At 28.5% G+C, this 19,820-nt stretch overlaps 1 pseudogene; it reads left to right on the top strand.

The window, feature by feature from the left end:
* Window positions 1-1,048: 1,048 nt before the first annotated feature.
* Window positions 1,049-9,407, top strand: LOC111634180 (annotated as a pseudogene).
* Window positions 9,408-19,820: the final 10,413 nt, after the last annotated feature.

Here is a 19,820-nt window from a genome sequence, read left to right on the forward strand (position 1 = left end):
AATACGTAAGTAATACAAGATGAGAGAGCAGAATAAATATATCAAATATTTTAATGGATTTTTTTAAAATGCCTGTCAACTATACAGAACTATCATAAAAACATACCAGTAAACTATCGGTTGAATTAAGTTATAAATCTACTCGCGATTCACATAATGGTGCGAGGGCGGCCAAATATCTAGCACGCAGGCGGCTAATAACCCAGAACCGGTCTTGGATAGAATCATTGGAAACGTTATACGATATTTTGGTGCGTAGCATCCATCAGTTAAACCGCGAGGTTGGTGCTCTGTAAAGCGCATAGCAATCTTATCGTTTTTTTTTCACACGTATTCGTTAGAGAATTTTGAAATAAGAATTTTTATATAGAAATTTGTAATGAGATACATAATAAAATATTAATTTTAATTAATTCAAAGTACGTTAAAATATGACAATAATCACACAATATGTCTTTACATTTTAGAAAATATAAGGGAAGCGGCGTTTCCACCGCTTCCAAGGACGGCACTCCACTGAGCGACACACATTTTCGATGTTCCAGTTAAAAAGACAACATTATAGAGTCTACTAATTATTGAGTATTTCTTGTGCTCACGAACAACTGCTGTAAAATGATTATTCTTTATGGAAAAAACAAGAAGAAATACACGAGAAATACGTAGGTTCCATGAGTTCTTTCCAGTTGCATCAAGATCTACAAATACGACAATTCTGAACGTAAAGCGAGTAATATGAATTCTGGTTATCATCTCTCGTCTTTGAGAGACAGTGTTTGGGTCACAAATTGGTCTCTGATTGGCTAAACATTTACGTCTTGAGAGAATGCTTCTCCCCAAACGCGATTCTGGACGACTTTTTCTCTCGAAGATTCTATCGCCTTTCAAGAAGCGAATAGTTGTCTTTAGACTAGTCTTTCATCTATAATCTCAATTTCGTTATATCCAGTACGGACTATATTCTCCATCTTGAAAAAGAGTATTTCCAGGTAGAGATATTCATCAAAGGTAATCCGATAATTACGCTACCTTAATTAATATTCTATGCATGACAGTGGACGAATGGCTTGATGACTTGCCGTTGGAGCAACTATTACCGGCAGGTTTGCTATCAGCAGGATGACATGCCAGCTCATACCCAGGCAGACGTTATCAGTTGTTCACCATACCGTGGCAGTTGTCAAAGATTAGAAGACTACTTGGTCCTGTTCCGATGCTACTATGTTCCCACAAATTTTTTCCAGTGGGGGCACCAGAGTCTTATAGTGCGATGACACCAGATATACCACCCATAACGTTATTCTCAACCTTTGTATTGCCACTGAAGATGAACATGGCATGTACTATAAAAATAAAAGTAATTGTTTTTGCCTTTATTTATACAATGTTGGTTTTAATTTTTTAGAATCAGATATTCTTTGTACGTTAAGTTAAATCTTCTAAAAAAGAAGATTATTTTCCGTTATCCTTGCGCTAAGAAGAAATGGGAAGATTTATGTATTGCCTTGACACTTCCGAAAGATTTATATATGCTGCTTTTTTGAATGAATGAATTTATTATACTGAAAAACTTCTCAATGAAAGTACAGTACTCGTGCAATGCTGCAAAGATCTCTTTGGGCCTGGATAAAATAATATTGAAGTGAACACACTGTATTTTGTAAATATTTTAATTTAATTTGTTAATCTAGATGTTTAACATAAAATATTAGAATATTCAATGTTAATAATCCAATTAAATATTTTAGTAACTTTAAACGAAACTTACTAATTTTATAGTATTATATATTAATGGCTATGGGTGCATGAATAAATTATAGTATATTTATTCATATCCAACAAAGATTTCTTTATGACAGATCGAAAAGGAAACAAGTAATCTTCCTTAAAAGATTTGTTTTAATTTAAGTCAAGAACAGTTTTTATACATTACAAACAGGAAAAATCAAATACAAAAAAGTGCTACGTAAGTAAAATTTTCTTAATGAACTTTTTATAAATTATATGTTAAATATGAGCATTTTATTGTATAAAGTTGCTTTTTTATTCATGTATTTATTTAAAAATTTATATCTTAAATATTAATATTTTTTTTTTAAATTATTTTCCAAAACTTTTCCTGTACCTTCACCCAGATTCGTTTTCATCAGAATTTTGTTGTAGGTTTGAAGAACGAGTTTCTTTCTTCCTGAATCATGTATAAAATGTAAAATGCTAAATTTCTTATTATTTTATTGATTAATATAATTATGAAAGCTGAATTCACTAATCTACCGTTAACATTTAACGTTTAGATGTGCTTATACTCGTATATATTATCTCGCATGTAGACATTTTAATTGTTTAGATTTGCATAAATAATTGATCATGTCAGTAATATATTTTATTTCCTTGTTGTTTTTTCAATATTCAAAGCTATTTCGTTGTTTATTCTGGAAACAATATATATAAAATTTTAAGCGAAATGTCGGGATGTTTTTAAACTAGAATATAAAAATAACATGAAGAATGAAAAAAAAAAAAAAGATATTCACATCAGATCATTCATGGAGTTAAATATACATGTTCCTTGTAGAATATTAAATACGTCAGAAACGATAGACGACTTTTTGTATGCTGTTTGGTTTACAAAGTCTGTGATATAGTTATCTTATGTACTGTACATACATACATAAACACTAACACACAAAGTGTATATTCGTTTCCATTTATTTTAGCAGAAATAAAAGAAAGAAGTCGTAAGTAATATTTTATATTTTCTTATAATTATTTTATATTTTATAAACATTGCAAATTTTTTCTACAAGAAAAGAATTTCTCTAGAATATAAAATTTAACGAAATGAAAAAAAAAAAATAATAATACTTTATTTTTTTAAAAGTATTTTAGCGTCAAACTTAAATTTTCAATATTGCTTATTTCATAACATTTATTAGATAGAATTGCTCCACTCTCGAATTAATCATTTGAATAATATGCATTTTCTGTAATAATAAAAATAATAAAAACAGCTGTGAAAAATAGTACCCTCTGTTCTACATAGTAACCTAATGATAGAACAATAAACACTTTTCATAAATCTATTATAATCTAGTTTCTTTCGATTGATTAACAACAGAAACAATATTAAAATTTATTGTTATAAGAATAGTTAGGTATGTCTTTTGAATTTTCAGCGCTTCTTAAGACAATGCAAATTAAACAATACAATACAATATATATTTAATTTTAAAAACGTAAAAGTTTACTTTCGACTTTAGGAATAATTACAGTAGAACTCCGAATCACCATTTGTTCTCTTTTTTCTCTCTCTCGTTGATGTCATACTGCTATTCTGTTACGTCTTACGACGGTGTTATCAGTAACTCCTATTTTCTGCGACGGATCCAAATGATCAGTACGATGCTACTCGCGCATTGATAAATAAATAAATACAATACGTGAATAATACTGTGCTGTTACCCTATAAGAAATGTGGAGTGATTACAGGAAACTACTTATTTAAAATATAACCAGAAAAATTTATTTATTTATTTTACTTATTTTATGAATAAATTAAATAAAATATAATGACATTTTAATTGATAGTTAATGAATTTTAATACTTCATTAATACTCACGACAGGATAAAAATTATGAATTGAAATTAATTCCAAATTAATTTGACATTACTTACGAACTCTGACTTCGAGATCATCGACCTGATTTTAGTAAACATTGTACTGTTGATTTAAAAATTAAAAAAAAGAAAGTTATTTAAGTGCGTCAGAGAGAAAGTTAACATCAATAATAATGAGTTTGGCCTCATAAAAAACAACGATAATATTCAAGGTAATCCACTTTTTTACGTGTGCTGAAATAGAACGGGCAACGAACAGATTAAATACAAAATTTTAGATGAATTTTAATAAGATTCTAAAAATCGTAAGCATTTTCTTATAGAAATAATCATTACAAATCATTTCTTTTAATATAATGAAAATTTTGACTTAATAATGAATGAGAAAATCACCTCATATTATTTAAGCAATTAAAACGTGCGAAAATCGTCAAAAACGCTGTATTTGTTTCTTTTCTTAAATTCGGCTCATAGAGAAAAACTATTCGGTTTAGAAAGTTCAAATTTAACACTTAAACAAGCCTCTCTCCTTATCGGTGAGGTCTGGCGAAACTTCAGGTCGATAGGTCAAAGTTTATGGGGTTTCCGATAGAGTTTTTTTTTTTTACTTCTAACGCGCTTAATTCTTTGCTTGTAAGCATTAAATTGCATTGTTAATTCCCGTAATTTTTACTTGGTGGAATTTTTTTACGTCTCATTCTTTTGTTTGAATTTATATTCCAATTGTAATATTTTATTTTCCAGTTTGTTATATATAATAGAATAAAAAAGTATGGCGATCGGTCAAAAAATTACTTCTCCCATTATTTTTACATTTTTAGACTCGCGGGTCCTTCAAACGCCGAGAAATGCTAAAAATTCGGGGTTTTTCCCTTGTATGTATGGAGTTAGTGTATGTGGGGGGGGCACGATTTTCTACGTCCACTTTAAAACTTAATACCTCCTGTAACTTTATTTGTGTATAAACATTTATAGGGAAGATGATACTATTAAATTCTTGTGGTTAAAGGTCAAGGGGTGAAAATATACAGGAGGGTCATATGTCATATCTCGAGTAGGGTAAGACTTAATGAAGATTTTACTTCTTATTAGCATTTGCAATTTTTAATAAAACTCACTCCTACCCTCAAAATTAAGCTTTTGGCATTTAATAATAGTTATAAAATGTTTTTAAATAAACTCTCATAGAGATAGTGCCACATAGAATTTTACTTCTTGCTGGGAAAGTTACACAACTCAGACAGACGGACGACAGTGGGCATTTATAAGTCTACAATTTTTTTCAAATTTCAGCCTAAAAAATACCTTAATCGACTTTCAATTTCCGAAAAGAATAATTACAGTGATGCCTCGTAACTCGAACTCCGAATTGTTCGAAGTCCGAAACAATTTTTACCTATAAGAAATAACGGAAAGAGAATTAGCCTAATCCATTCTCTGGCTCCAAACAATATCCATTTCGATAAACATAAAACTGCAAATATACATTATTTAATGTAAAACGAAGACAATTTCATGCTCTAATAATAATGAAACAATAAAATACGTAAATAATATAACGTCCTACAAGCAGCATAAAAGGTTCGTAATGTATACGGAAGAGATGCTCCTAAGCTTCTATTACACAAATGTGGTATAAAAAATTTTGTTCGGAAAATTTTGAACTAACGGATAAAATAATATACGGGACATAAGACTTCCATTTACGGTTCGAGCGGTGAATGTACAGTTCGAACTTTGAAGCATCGTTCGAAATCCGAGGTAAATTTCTGTCTAATTTAGCGTTCGGTCTCTGAAGCGTTCGAAATTAGAGTCGTTAGAAATACAAGGTTTTCTCGACGTTTCAAAGTCTCCCTAATCCAAAAATGTAAAAAATCTCGGGAGTCTTCCTTCTATTATATATAATAGTAAAATCATAATTACAATTTATCTTAATATTGTCGTTATAACTGAATATTTCTGTTTAATTTCGCTCTAAAATGATGCTATTTTATATAATTTTATCGTCATATTTGATGGAAAACAATTAGCATTGAAATTTTTAATGCAAATTGTGTTAAAAGAAATCGATAATTACGAACGTTTTCAATATTTTTCCGAATTTGTATTAATTACATGCATTTTTGATTATTTAGATATATGCAAAATAGCGTATTCTATGCGATAATGTATAATAGAATTACGATCAAACCTCGATTCAACTCCATTTGTTTGACTCTCGAAATTGGTACTAAACTGAAAAACCTAAAACAATGAACATTACCTTATATTTAATACAGTAGTGAAGTCTATAATAATAATATTCTTGGTATTTTCGATGTGTCTACAAGGTTGGGAATGTTTTGTAAGCCTCCCCACCCTTGTTTCCTTAGGGAAATTGATCGAGGAAATATGCGTTATTAATTTGAAGGTGGGTATGTGCGACAGAGTTAGGAGCTTTATAGAGGGGTGAGATGATAGTTAATAGTATAAAAATAATATTATAATAGATGATCCTCATGTTTATGACTTAAAGATCTTATATAACATACATGATACTATACGAGGTTGGAGTTAATTAGGAGGGAATTAACTACATGGAGATTTAACTGTTACATTGTGTAACATCCGAAAATACTTAAATATAACTAAAAATTTATATAGTTTTTCTAAATAATGTGATTTATTATCATTTAAGAGTTTCTAAAATAACGATTTATGCTCGTATTTTATTTAGTTAGTTGTAACGAAGTTAATGATGAAACAATATTCTGTAATTAAGTTTGGAAACGTTATCCTCATCACTTGTTCCATGAATTTCTAATGACAAAAGACAATCAACATTTTATATACATTTTTTAATGAACAATAATATATTTTTCCAGGAAAGTTTGTTATTTGTAAAACAACAACGAGAAATTTCAAAAATCGAGTCGATACTTTATGCTATAAAATTATTTGTTAATGTCAAAATTCATTTATTAAAGCAGGGAAAATGCAATAAATAATATAAAATCATAGAACTCAATTGCCAATAAAATTGTTTATTCCAGAAACAGAATATTCTTTTCTGATCAACGTGCGTTATTTTAGAATACAGTACTAAGAAAATAATAATAATAATAATGTGACATCTTAATATATTAAGACATCTATAATATAAAAAAAATAAATCATAATTCATCAGATTGAAGCAGATATATTTTTAACTATTGAGGTATTATTATACAAACTAAATTTATGAACAAAAAATATATTTACAGAGATTTTCGATCTTACATCATGTTAAACATGCTAAAATTTTTAAAATATTTTCAAATTTGCACATATGGAAAAATTAAGCGTTTTCATTTAGAAGGAAAATTGCATCTTATGTTTGGCAGTAATATCATTTCTAACTTTGAGCTAATTTCATTTCTTTATACTATACAGTATTATGATATAAAATTTCAAGTTTTTTTTTTTACGTTTGGCACAATGTTGTTCTCAAACGCCAAAATAACCCAGTTTATGGTAACTTTTTTTAAATAACAAAGAACTTTGAATTAACTTGCTTAATTTTTTTTATTGATAAAGGGATAACTTTTTGGTTCAAGCTTTTTCCCTATCATCTATTATTGTAAGATATCAGCCGACTTCGTCATTACTGCAAATGGTACCCTGGACATCTAAAAATGTTAGCATTTGGGCATCATTAATTTGATAGAAAACTTTTAATCTCTCGCGTCTACTTATTTTTATTTTTTCTTAAATGGTTAATGTTCTTTCAAAATCGTAAATTTCGAAAACATTTTTACTTAAAGACGATTTGGCAATTTCTTTATTCTTTGATTTACAAAAATTAAAAGCTTTTATGCCTAATGTATTTTCAATTTAAATAGTGTATATATTTTTACATCAAATTATTTCATGTTCTATTACACTTTGTAATGAAACCTATCTGTAAAAAATTATAAAATTTGCAGTTAGCTAATTCTTCCTGAGATGTGTCATGTATGTCTCTAGTCAAAAGGGAGCTTATTTGTCAAGAATTCCTCATGGGTTTTATCTCTATACTGTTCTATAAGTATATACATTCTTCTGTTCTTATCTATCTGCACGTACAAATCTGTAGATAAACAAGAATGGTTTGTTTTCTTAGAAAACTCATTATAAATCCAATGTAATTTAATAGAAAATATTTTAATTTCATATCATTTTTTCTTTAACAAAAATAATGATGACAATAATAAAGTGAATAAAATGAAGCACCTGTAAAGAATGAATAAAATATTTATTGTGCCATTAATCTGACCATCAGTATATAAGNTTATGACATTCTTCAGAGGACTGAAGCTTGCAGGGTGTTGTGACAGAAAAACCACTTTTTTCTTGGCCACACCTTTAGGGAATGTCATAATAGTATAACTATCCATCCGGACAGATGGCCAAGCAGATAAGGTATCAGTCTACCACTCCGGAGGACCCGAAATTACATCCAGACGATCGAAAAACCCCCAGGAACGTTTTCGGAAAATAGTCTATCCCGTATACCTCGTTGCATACTTGGCCAAAATAGGCTTGAAAAAATGTCCTCTTAGAGCCCAAAAGACAGAAAGACTCAATTAAAAACCTTAAAACACCTTAAAAGTACAAAATAAAAGTTATTTTTTAATGTTTCCCGTCAGTAGCCGTTGTCGGAGATTTAACTGTATTAGACTTGTATTTACACTATTCAGAGAAGAATGATTGTTACAAATATACAATAAAAATACATAAATAAATAATATAATTTACATTATTTATACAATTTGTACACTTCTTCAAAACTCGAATAAAAATAATATTAAAATATTTTCTTAATATTTATATATACAGGTATATTTAATAAAATGATTATCTTTAGTTATGAATCTAATTGTTTACTTTCAATTTAACGAAATGAATATTTTTAATTTCAGGTTATACCGAAATAAAAATGAAGAACGAATCATATTGTAATACTACTTCCTTCGAAGCTACTATTTCTTTACTTCCCGAGCCGATTGGTATTGAATTATTAGTACAGAAAGAGACACTGAGATATTGGATCAAAAAGACTTGGCATTACAGCATATTATGGTCGATTTTATATATAATCGTTATTTTTATTGGAAAACAGTCAATGAAGTATCGTCAACCTTTCGATTTAAAACGACCGATAATGATTTGGAATACGTTATTAGCTACTTTTAGTATTTTAGCTTCTATCAGGTTGCTTCCTATCCTCTATTTAGTACTAAGTAAATTTGGATATCATTATTTAATATGCGACAATAGAATAGTAGAAGATATTCAATGTTGTGTCTTCTGGGGATGGTTGTTTTATTGCTCGAAAATAATTGAACTTGGTGATACAGTTTTTATAATATTAAGAAAACATAGATTGTTATTTTTACACTGGTATCATCATGTTGTTACTCTAATATTTACTTGGTATAGCGTAGCTAGGGAAGTATCAATTGGCCCTATGTTTGTGATCAATAATTATGTAGTTCATTCTTTTATGTATTCTTACTTTGCAATTAAAGTCATGGGTGTAAAGATTCCACGTTATATCGCAATGTTTGTTACAATATTGCAGGTAACTCAAATGTTATACGGTGTTTTTATAACTGTTTGGGCCTATTGGACAATTAAAATTGGGCAACCGTGTAGAACACCTTATGATCATCTACAGATTGCATTTATTGTTTATTTTTCATATTTTATTTTATTTGTTAATTTATTTTACCGATCTTACGTGGATAGAAGGAATTCTTTAACTACAAAAACTCTTAAAATAAATTAAATTGTACGTACTTCTGATGTCGTGATTAAAATCAATATATTCCATTTATATTAAAGATGATTTGTACAACATGTTTTATTATTGTTTTTTTAATTCATAATTATAATTGGAAAGAAATTTTATTATGTATAATTTATGTAAAGTATATGAAAAATGTATATTTATATTAATCAGAAATTACAGAATGTATATTTTATTAATAAAGTTGTACGAAGACATTTTTCTTCGGTAATTTTTTAACGTTTTGACACGAATATATAATAGATGAAGATGACTATTAGTGTAAATCAGTGGCGTCTAAATCCTTCGAATAACAGGCCAAATTGCACATAGGGTGAGCCGAAAATATTTTATCTATTCCAGATAACTTATACTAAAAGTAGTCTTATTTCTATCATTTATAAACGATGTGTCAAATATATTCGCGTGCAGCGGGACAAGATCCCAAACCACTGGTTAAATTATTAGTCTATTGGTCTATTAAATATTTAATAACCTAATTAGTCTATTAAATATTTAGTCAGTTAGTTTAAACTAGAGTTTTTCAACCTGTTAAGTCCAAGAACAAGTAAAATGTCCGAAAAAATTATACTATTACGTAGGCCTAACTTTTTAAAACTTTTAGGACATTGTGTGCCATTTATAACATAATAAACCTAAAAGACGTGTGTGTCCAAGCTGAAAGGACTGACGTATATTCAATCACATCCAGAGTTTCTAGTGCTACTGATTTTTGTTTAAAAATCTATGGGAAAAATTCGAATAAGCTACCGTCAAACGATATTAACTTTAAATTTAACAGAAAGCATCTTTTCTTAAACATTACAAAGCAAAAAATAAAGCCCGAAACAAGCATACAACACGTATTCTCTAGCGGCGATTAATAAATACGGCAGTTTCTCAATAAACCTAATTGAACCTACTTCGAACAAACTACAGCACAACAGTCCTTTCTTACTAAAATATTTCTATCACGAATAAATCTGTTGTACATAAATATTACCAATACGTATTCGCTGAACACAAATATATAAGTCATATTGAGCTACGAAGTTGCGCTTTGCTCATAGACTCCATAGACGGTGGCGATTCAAACTCGGGGCATCGGTTAGCGCCCTGGTATTTTTTAATTTACGACTGTACTCTAGACTTAGTGGGCCTTAAAATGTTCAGAAATGCAACCAAATTCGGGTTTGTTTTCTATATGTATGGATGTTAATGTATGTGGGAATACAATATCTCCCGTATCTTTCGTCGAAAATTTCTGAAATTTTTCAGGGAGGTTTGTGTATTAGGGAAATTGATGCTAGTAAATTTTGGTAGTTAAACGTCGAAGGGATTAATGAAAAAAAAAAGTGGAGTTTTGTAAACAAATCAAATTGCCCAACGGGAGTGTAGCTGTATTCATAATATCTAGTCAATTTAATAGATTAGTGAATATTTATCAGGCTGAGCGGCCATTTTAGTCATTATTCATAATGTCTGGGGATTAAAAATAATGCCCTATTAATCACTTGATCCATAACATATATATATATATATATATATAAGCAGGATAAGCAAAGAGCAAGGTCAGCTCGCGCCACAATTGATATACCTTGCTACCAGTGAAATTGTGCCCTACGTTATTCATGCGATTTTCATCATCTGTTTAGACTCGTGTCATTGCCCATGTGAAGTGAGACGATTCGAATCGATAGTGCATATTGTTAAGATATGTTAACATATAATAATAGGCATCGATATTTTGTGCTTAAATTTGTATATACGACCGTGAATTAAAGCTATTACATTGTTTAGGTAAGATTATAAATACTTTTTATTCTAGTAATTTAATGTTGTATTAAAAATACAATATTAATTAATTATGCGGTTACAAATAATTGTAATTGCTGATAATGTAGTGATAAGTGAAATCATTCTAAAAACTTACAAGTAGATTGACTAGTTGGGTTTATATACATTTATAATTGCATCATGTAAACATAGATTAAGTAACTAATATTGAATACAATGGAAAATGTATACATTTTCCATTGTATTCAATATTAAAGATCTGATATACCAGTCGGCCCCCCTATAACACTGTTGATTTTTCCGTTTTATATGAATTCCATGTTGTACGAGTCACTTAGATTTTACAAATATGTGAGCCGTTCACAGCCCGGCACACATATTTGTAAACTCTAAGTGACTCGTACAACATGGAATTCATATAAAACGGAAAAATCAACAGTGTTATAGGGGAGTCGACTGATACTGTACTGTTTATGACATTAAGGTTTAATTAATAGCATTTCTATAATCTATTTTTATCATTTTTTTTATAAATCACAGTCTGGCTTTTATGAAACAACTATAAAATGGGGATGTAGAATTACAACTGGCATTAATAATTTAGTCTTAATAATATTCAACAGATGGCGATACATCATTTGAGTTACGCTTATAATTCACAATTTTTATTATAGTTTATATAAATATACATTAATATATTGATTAATAATACTCATATTAAATACTCTTAAATATTTTTAAAACATAATAAATATAATTAATTCTCTTCCTGATTGTCGTAATATAATAATAACAAATTTCCAATTTCCAAGCGTCATTTTGCTTCTAATAATACGTAATTTATGTAAATTATTTAGTAATTAAAAGAACTTAAATTAATATATTTTGCAAAAGTAAATTTTAACATTATCTAAAATGTTAATCAGCTTATTCAACATCCAAATGTTAAAGGCAATAATGCAAAAAAAATGCTATTATCTAAACATTTACACTTATTGGAAAAAAGTTACGTACACAGAAGGAGACGTTGGAATAGAATGAAACTTTATTAGTGTCAACACAATGATAATGATTAAAATAATAGCAAAGGGACAATTTCCCATGAAATAATGACGGAATTTAAACGAACCTGTAGTACTTGTAGGACCTCCTTTTGTTTCGATACGTGTGGAAATACAGTGGGTCACGAAGGCATACAGACTATCCAGCGACAGATACGTCCACAAATATAGCAAATGCCGGCTGGTAATTAGCCGAAAGATGACCTACCATTTGGTCCCACAAATGCTCGATCAACGACAAATCCGGAGACCAAGTAGTTAAAATAAGAAGTTTTATTATAATGAATATATTTAAAATAGAATTAATTAATTGTGAATTTGAATGAAGTAAAAAAATATATATATAATAAATATTATATTTTTTCCTAATTGCATATAACAAAATATATGAAAACTAATATATATCAAATGTAAAAAAAAGTTTTACGTTTAATTAACAAACTGTCTGATAAGGAAAAATTTAATTATTTCCTGTGCCTTTTTTTAAAAACTGTTTTCACCCTGTAAGCAGTAAACACGTCTTTTTTCCATACTTATTATGGATTAGCACATAAAGGATAAAGTGGGTTGATGGAGGAACGGATTCAAATAAGATTACCCATGAAAAATGCCTGAAGATTCGGACCCAGACTAGGAAAACCAAATGCCTCAGAGCGATAGGCTAATGCCTTTACTTATTTATGCTTCCAAACAAGAATTAATTGGATTTACACTGATTTGAATTATGGACCTAGTGACTGCAACCTAATGCTTTCCACTGATCTCGTCTCCGACTATCTATCACTTGTTTTGTAGTAGGCCTACTTTTATAGGCATTTAATCATATAATGATGCTTATTGCTTTTTAATATTCATTTTAATAAAATTAAAAATTATAATAAATTCTACACTTTTCTGTTTCAGATTTGTAACTTAATTTTATAAAATACATAGGCAATCAGCCAAGAAAAATACTAATCTCTTGGGAGCACTTTCTATAAATTACTAATCCGTATTTAAATGTTAGACCTGAAGAAACCCAGAAAAATTCCACGTAATCAGCTAATTATCAGTTTTCTGTGGTTTTATCCAGTGAAAATCAGTAATTATCTACTCCACCACTGACGGGGGATTTTTATAAAAGTCTCGAGATGTTTTTCTCTCAGACTCTTTAGAGGAAAAATTTTAAAAAAATTTCCGTCTAAAGTCTGAGAATTTTGTCCCGGGGGTTCCCGGAATAAAAACTGTAGTTCTGCGTAATTTTATAAAGAACAATAAACTATTTACAATAATAAATATTCTCTAAAAAGATCTAACTAATAAAAACAAAACGATCGACAATATACAATTATAGCTTGAGTTCTTATATAAAATTTTGAATTTATTTTAGATTATGATTAAAGTGTTTAATGCTAAAAAGAAAGTAGATATTTAGAATCTTATACATCAGATAATCATTAAAAAATAGCATTATTAAGTTTTAAAAAATGCTGACCGAGGTGATTAAGACGTCAACCTATCGCTCTGGGGGACTCGGGATCGATCCGAATGAACAATCCTAGGGAATTTTTCGATGAGTGGTAAATCCCGACGTATTTGGGACAGACCACTCAATACCGACTCTCAAAACCTCAATATTCCATTGTGGGCCTGGCCAAACCCACAATAGGCCTAAAAAAAAAGTCTCTCTAGTGCTTACAGGACGAAAAGAGTAAAAAATAAAAACAAAAAACCACAAGAAAATAGTATTAAGTTCTTCTTTTAACTATTTTTGTATTATTGATATAAATTGTTTTATACGCAAGAAAGATATAATGAATATTACAATAAAAAGAAAAAAAAAACTATTTAAAAATGAATATAAGATATATAAATTCTAAAAATAAAATGGTAAGGAAAAACAAGACAATGAAAAATAAATATATGGTAATCGTCCATAAGAATGATAAAATCAATAGAAATTTACATTGACAATAAGTGTGCAGTATGATAAGAAAATCACGAAATGAAGCGAAACGGTCACGATGTGAACAAACGGTAAAATCAAACATATTGATAACATCTATAAATAACACAAATTATTAAACTCGTTTGAAAATATGTAAAATCTTGCACTAATATAAGGATAAAAATATCATTTACTTTTTAAATCTCAAACATTTGACATTTTTAAAAGCATTTTTAAGTCTGAAAACATCACTATCATTTCAAATCTTACATGCTATTTTAATTTAATAGCTAAAATTTATATATATATATATATCGCGTGTTACGTTATAAACGATAAACAGGAAAAAAATCGATAAAATTAAGTATAATTATATAATCAAGACTTCTTTTTAATTCTAAAAACACTCGACTTTACAACATATGCTTGACTTATTTTTTAGAGAATCAACTACAAGTCGACCCCTTATAACACTGTTGATTTTTCCGTTTTATATGAATTCCATGTTGTACGAGTCACTTATATTTTATAAATACGTGTGCCGGGCTGTGAATGGCTCACGTATTTGTAAAATCTAAGTGACTCGTACAACATGGAATTTATATAAAACGGAAAAATCAACAGTGTTATAGGGAAGTCGACTGAAATTCTCATCTATTAAAATCTTATACGGTAGTAACAATTGCTTTGTTTTATATTTAACTGGATGAAGTGGTTAGATTTTATTCTTAATTATTATTAAAAAGTATTAAATATGAATTTTAGATGATAATACAATTAAAAATTATAACACAGATCTATACAGGGCTTCTTGATTAATTCTCTTTTNTATAAAGTTTTACTATAACTTTCAATTTTTAAATGATTTTTGTCTTTCAGGAAAAATGAATTTATGTTGCTATAACTGGCGAAGAAATCATGTGTTAAATAACTATTGATAAAACAAATAAAAGCCGTACTGAGATCGAAAAAATTGATACGGAAAACTAAAAAAAAAAAAGAAAAAATTGTTCAAAATTTCGCCTTGATACAAGTAAATAAATTGTTAATTTATACTATTTTCGAGTTAATAAAGACTTTCCTTTTAATAAATAAATACAGGAAAATTTTAAACATTTATAATTTAAATTCTGCTGATCCATCGTCCTCCCCAAATAATCTTTTACTCACGTATTCTGTTATAATCGAATGCAATGGACTGTGATGCTCATCCACTTATGATTTTGCTTACATTATAATACCTTTTTTATTTTTTATTTTTATTTTATTTTTTCCTTTACGATGACTTCTATAGATAAATTGTTTGTATTGAGTATATATATATTTTATAAAAGGGGGAAATATTAAACTATTGTTTAGCAGTTTGTATGTATTCTAGAATCTTGTTTAATTTCTTTTGGAAAAAGCAATAAACTTTACGGAGTGGTTAAATAGAATGGAATTTAACTTGTTTGTTGAACGATGTTATTCTGTTTTACGATAATTAATTATTAATTCAAATGACGTATCAGAATCATTTGTATTCGTATTGTGCATTCCTCTTCTAAGACGATGTAAGGGAAACTTCTGGTCGAAAAATATTTTAGTTTCCATTCATTCCTGTAAATTTATGTTTTGGATTGTGTATTTATTGATAGAGTTGTTTACTTTCTTTTCGGAGAAAAAATCCAATCAGTAATTAGATCCAAGAAGCGACAACATTCATTTCTGTTTAACCCGTTACCAATGCATTGCTACGGCTCTGCGTATAATTACTGTATAAACTGAAAGTCAGCTTCACGTATAAGTATATTGAAAAGCCATGCTTTTTGTATGCGTATTGTTTATGCATATTTTCTATAAAAATAAGTAAGTAAATCTAATGTTTCCACTTGACTTGCAGAATTTTTTTACACATATTTATATTTAATGTAGTCTCAAAAATCTTAACTTAAGAACAACAGACGGTTTACTTTATAACCTTAAAACAACTTTATTACTTTTAAAATGTGATCTTAAAACAATCCAAATAAAAAAAATAATTAGTATTAATATAGAAACAGTAAAAATTCCCGAAATAAATTTTANTTTCTATTATTGATATAAATTGTTTTATACGCAAGAAAGATATAATGAATATTACAATAAAAAGAAAAAAAAAACTATTTAAAAATGAATATAAGATATATAAATTCTAAAAATAAAATGGTAAGGAAAAACAAGACAATGAAAAATAAATATATGGTAATCGTCCATAAGAATGATAAAATCAATAGAAATTTACATTGACAATAAGTGTGCAGTATGATAAGAAAATCACGAAATGAAGCGAAACGGTCACGATGTGAACAAACGGTAAAATCAAACATATTGATAACATCTATAAATAACACAAATTATTAAACTCGTTTGAAAATATGTAAAATCTTGCACTAATATAAGGATAAAAATATCATTTACTTTTTAAATCTCAAACATTTGACATTTTTAAAAGCATTTTTAAGTCTGAAAACATCACTATCATTTCAAATCTTACATGCTATTTTAATTTAATAGCTAAAATTTATATATATATATATATCGCGTGTTACGTTATAAACGATAAACAGGAAAAAAATCGATAAAATTAAGTATAATTATATAATCAAGACTTCTTTTTAATTCTAAAAACACTCGACTTTACAACATATGCTTGACTTATTTTTTAGAGAATCAACTACAAGTCGACCCCTTATAACACTGTTGATTTTTCCGTTTTATATGAATTCCATGTTGTACGAGTCACTTATATTTTATAAATACGTGTGCCGGGCTGTGAATGGCTCACGTATTTGTAAAATCTAAGTGACTCGTACAACATGGAATTTATATAAAACGGAAAAATCAACAGTGTTATAGGGAAGTCGACTGAAATTCTCATCTATTAAAATCTTATACGGTAGTAACAATTGCTTTGTTTTATATTTAACTGGATGAAGTGGTTAGATTTTATTCTTAATTATTATTAAAAAGTATTAAATATGAATTTTAGATAATAACACAATTAAAAATTATAACACAGATCTATACAGGGCTTCTTGATTAATTCTCTTTTGTGAATTTATTACAGAGTTAAAGTATTACTAAGCGGATTAAGTAAATATGTGATTTAATGTTTTCTATACAGTAATGATTAGACAATTACCGTTGACTTAGCTTAACCTTTTATTAAAACAAAGGCTGTTTCTAAGTGACAAGTAATTACTCACGTATTTAGTTTGCTTACTTAGCTGCTTATCATTTAGAAACATCAAAATTCTCATCTGTTTATATGTTTAAATGAATATATAATTTTTATTTTTAATTTGTCAAAATATGATTTGCATTTGAGTCAACAGAAAATATGTTAAGTTCAATAAAAGGTTGAAGATTTTTATTTTATTTTGATAAATATTTATAACGTCACTCGCACTCGTTGAAGCGGCGTAAAAATGAAGTAATTGTTGCAACAATTCTAAAACATGTACAGTACACGTGTGTTTCGATGGCTGAAACGAGTTTCTCCCAACCAACGCGACGTCATCCTGACCTTTTAACTAACAAATGCCAACTAACAAAAAGAAAACTCTATTTTTAATACGTAGAATTTAATATTTAAGAAGTACTACATCAGTTGTTTATAAATTTATCCTGAAAACTTCGATAAATATCTGTATTTATATAAAACTTAAAAATGCAATTTACTATTACATTTTATTTAAAACGAACTTATTACACGGTTCAGTTCATAGAAATTAAAATGTTATCATTGAAAATTAATGGCCTTACTAATCAGTACAGGTTATCAGATATATTTATGTGAATCATCGCATCACAATAAATAGCTCTCGAGTAGTGTATTGAGATCCCTAGAGAATAGAGAACAATATACACTGGATAATTCCACGGCATTACAGTATACTAAAATAAATTAATAATAACGATAAATATTGATCTAACAGATATACAAACTTGATATCATAACGGATATCCGTGACACCCGTTTATACAATATATTTTCATAGAGGTTAAATATAAAACAGTTGCAGCTAAATTACAGATATGATTTTAATTGAAATAACTATTGAATATATTTGGCAAAATAAATACAGATTAATGTGAGATTGAATGATAAACATTCTGGCAGCCTGCTTTACTTTTTAATTGTAATCAAACTACAAACAATACTATTGCTGTATTTCTAAAAATTTCAGTACAAATATATAAGAATATAGTGAAAAAAAACAATCTATTATGACAACTATAATTAAAATTTCTTTCATTTTTTTAAAAATTCGTATTGTGGTAAGAAGTCTCTTTTGAATAGCGCATAGTAAATAATCATGAAATGAACTCTGCCCTGTTCGTTTGTCTACATATTGTATACTTTAACGTCAATTTAACGTCATCTCTTCGTCTTACAATGAACAAGTTTAAAAGATGACGTCAAATCGACGAAAAGAGTATACAATTTTTGGACGAAATCAACAAGTTTCATATAAAGTTGTGTACAGAGTTGAGCTCACATGGAGTGAGCAAGCACACATTCGCGCTTTCTCTAAATATATATCCTTGAATCATTTTATGAATACGTTATTATTCACATTAAATCCTCCATTTTCATTTGTGTGAGTGTGAAAATGTGAGAAGCAATGATTATAGTTGCAGCTGCTGCTTTTTAAGTCGTTATTAATTCAGCAAAGAAGGAAAACAAAAGGAAAAAACATACAAACACACAAAAGACTGTTCATTTTAACTTTTGCTACTTGTGCAGTCGAATTTAATTGTTCAGCGATCTCGTTTTACTCGTTACTTGGGTTTTAGAATAGTAATATGTATCGTTTCCGTAATACACTGTACTTTTCATAAATATCTATTATTCCATTTTATGCATCCCAGTTATTTAAACATTAAAATTAATTGACTGGGACAAGAGCATGTGTGCACAAGGATAGCAAAATAAATTATTCGTGCACCTGAGAATAAGTACGCGAATGATTTTATTTGAGGAGTGACGAAAAATCGGAAACAGATGTCTCGTATCTGTGTCCATTCGTAGCGACTTCTAGGCATACGTTGGCTTTACGTCTACATCTTACATGCTCACGCCAAGTGCACTTAAGGTGGCAAGTTACCGAAAATCTGGGATCAAATTCGGACGGGTCGCAAAACCCAGGAATTTAGCCTCTTCTCTCATCACTCTGCCTCCCATTGTGGACTTAGCCGAACCCATAATGGGCTTACTAAAAATGCTCTCTTAGTGCCCACAGGACGTTGTAGTTTGTATATCTGTATAAAGCATGCAAATTTATTAACTTAAATTCTTTTATTTACTTGAAATAAAATAATGCTTTTTTTATTTTGAATTTAATAATAATTACAATTGCAGTGTAATTACAATAGGTTTTCGAGAACGAATAGTACACGTTCGTATCTGAAAGTCACTCGTAAATAGAGACGAACTTTTGTATTATTTCTTATATAATTCTTTATAATAACTTTTTTATTATTTCTTATGTCGAAATTTACACCTCATTCCCACATAACCTAATCAATTAACTCATGTTTTCTAAATAAAATTACAGTTCTAAAAAACACTTACAACGATCTTAAATGCTATGCAAGAGGAGA

Source organism: Centruroides sculpturatus, unplaced genomic scaffold (genome assembly GCF_000671375.1).
Source record: "Centruroides sculpturatus isolate CEXI.00-Female unplaced genomic scaffold, Cexi_2.0 scaffold778, whole genome shotgun sequence".
NCBI classification, from domain to species: domain Eukaryota; kingdom Metazoa; phylum Arthropoda; class Arachnida; order Scorpiones; family Buthidae; genus Centruroides; species Centruroides sculpturatus.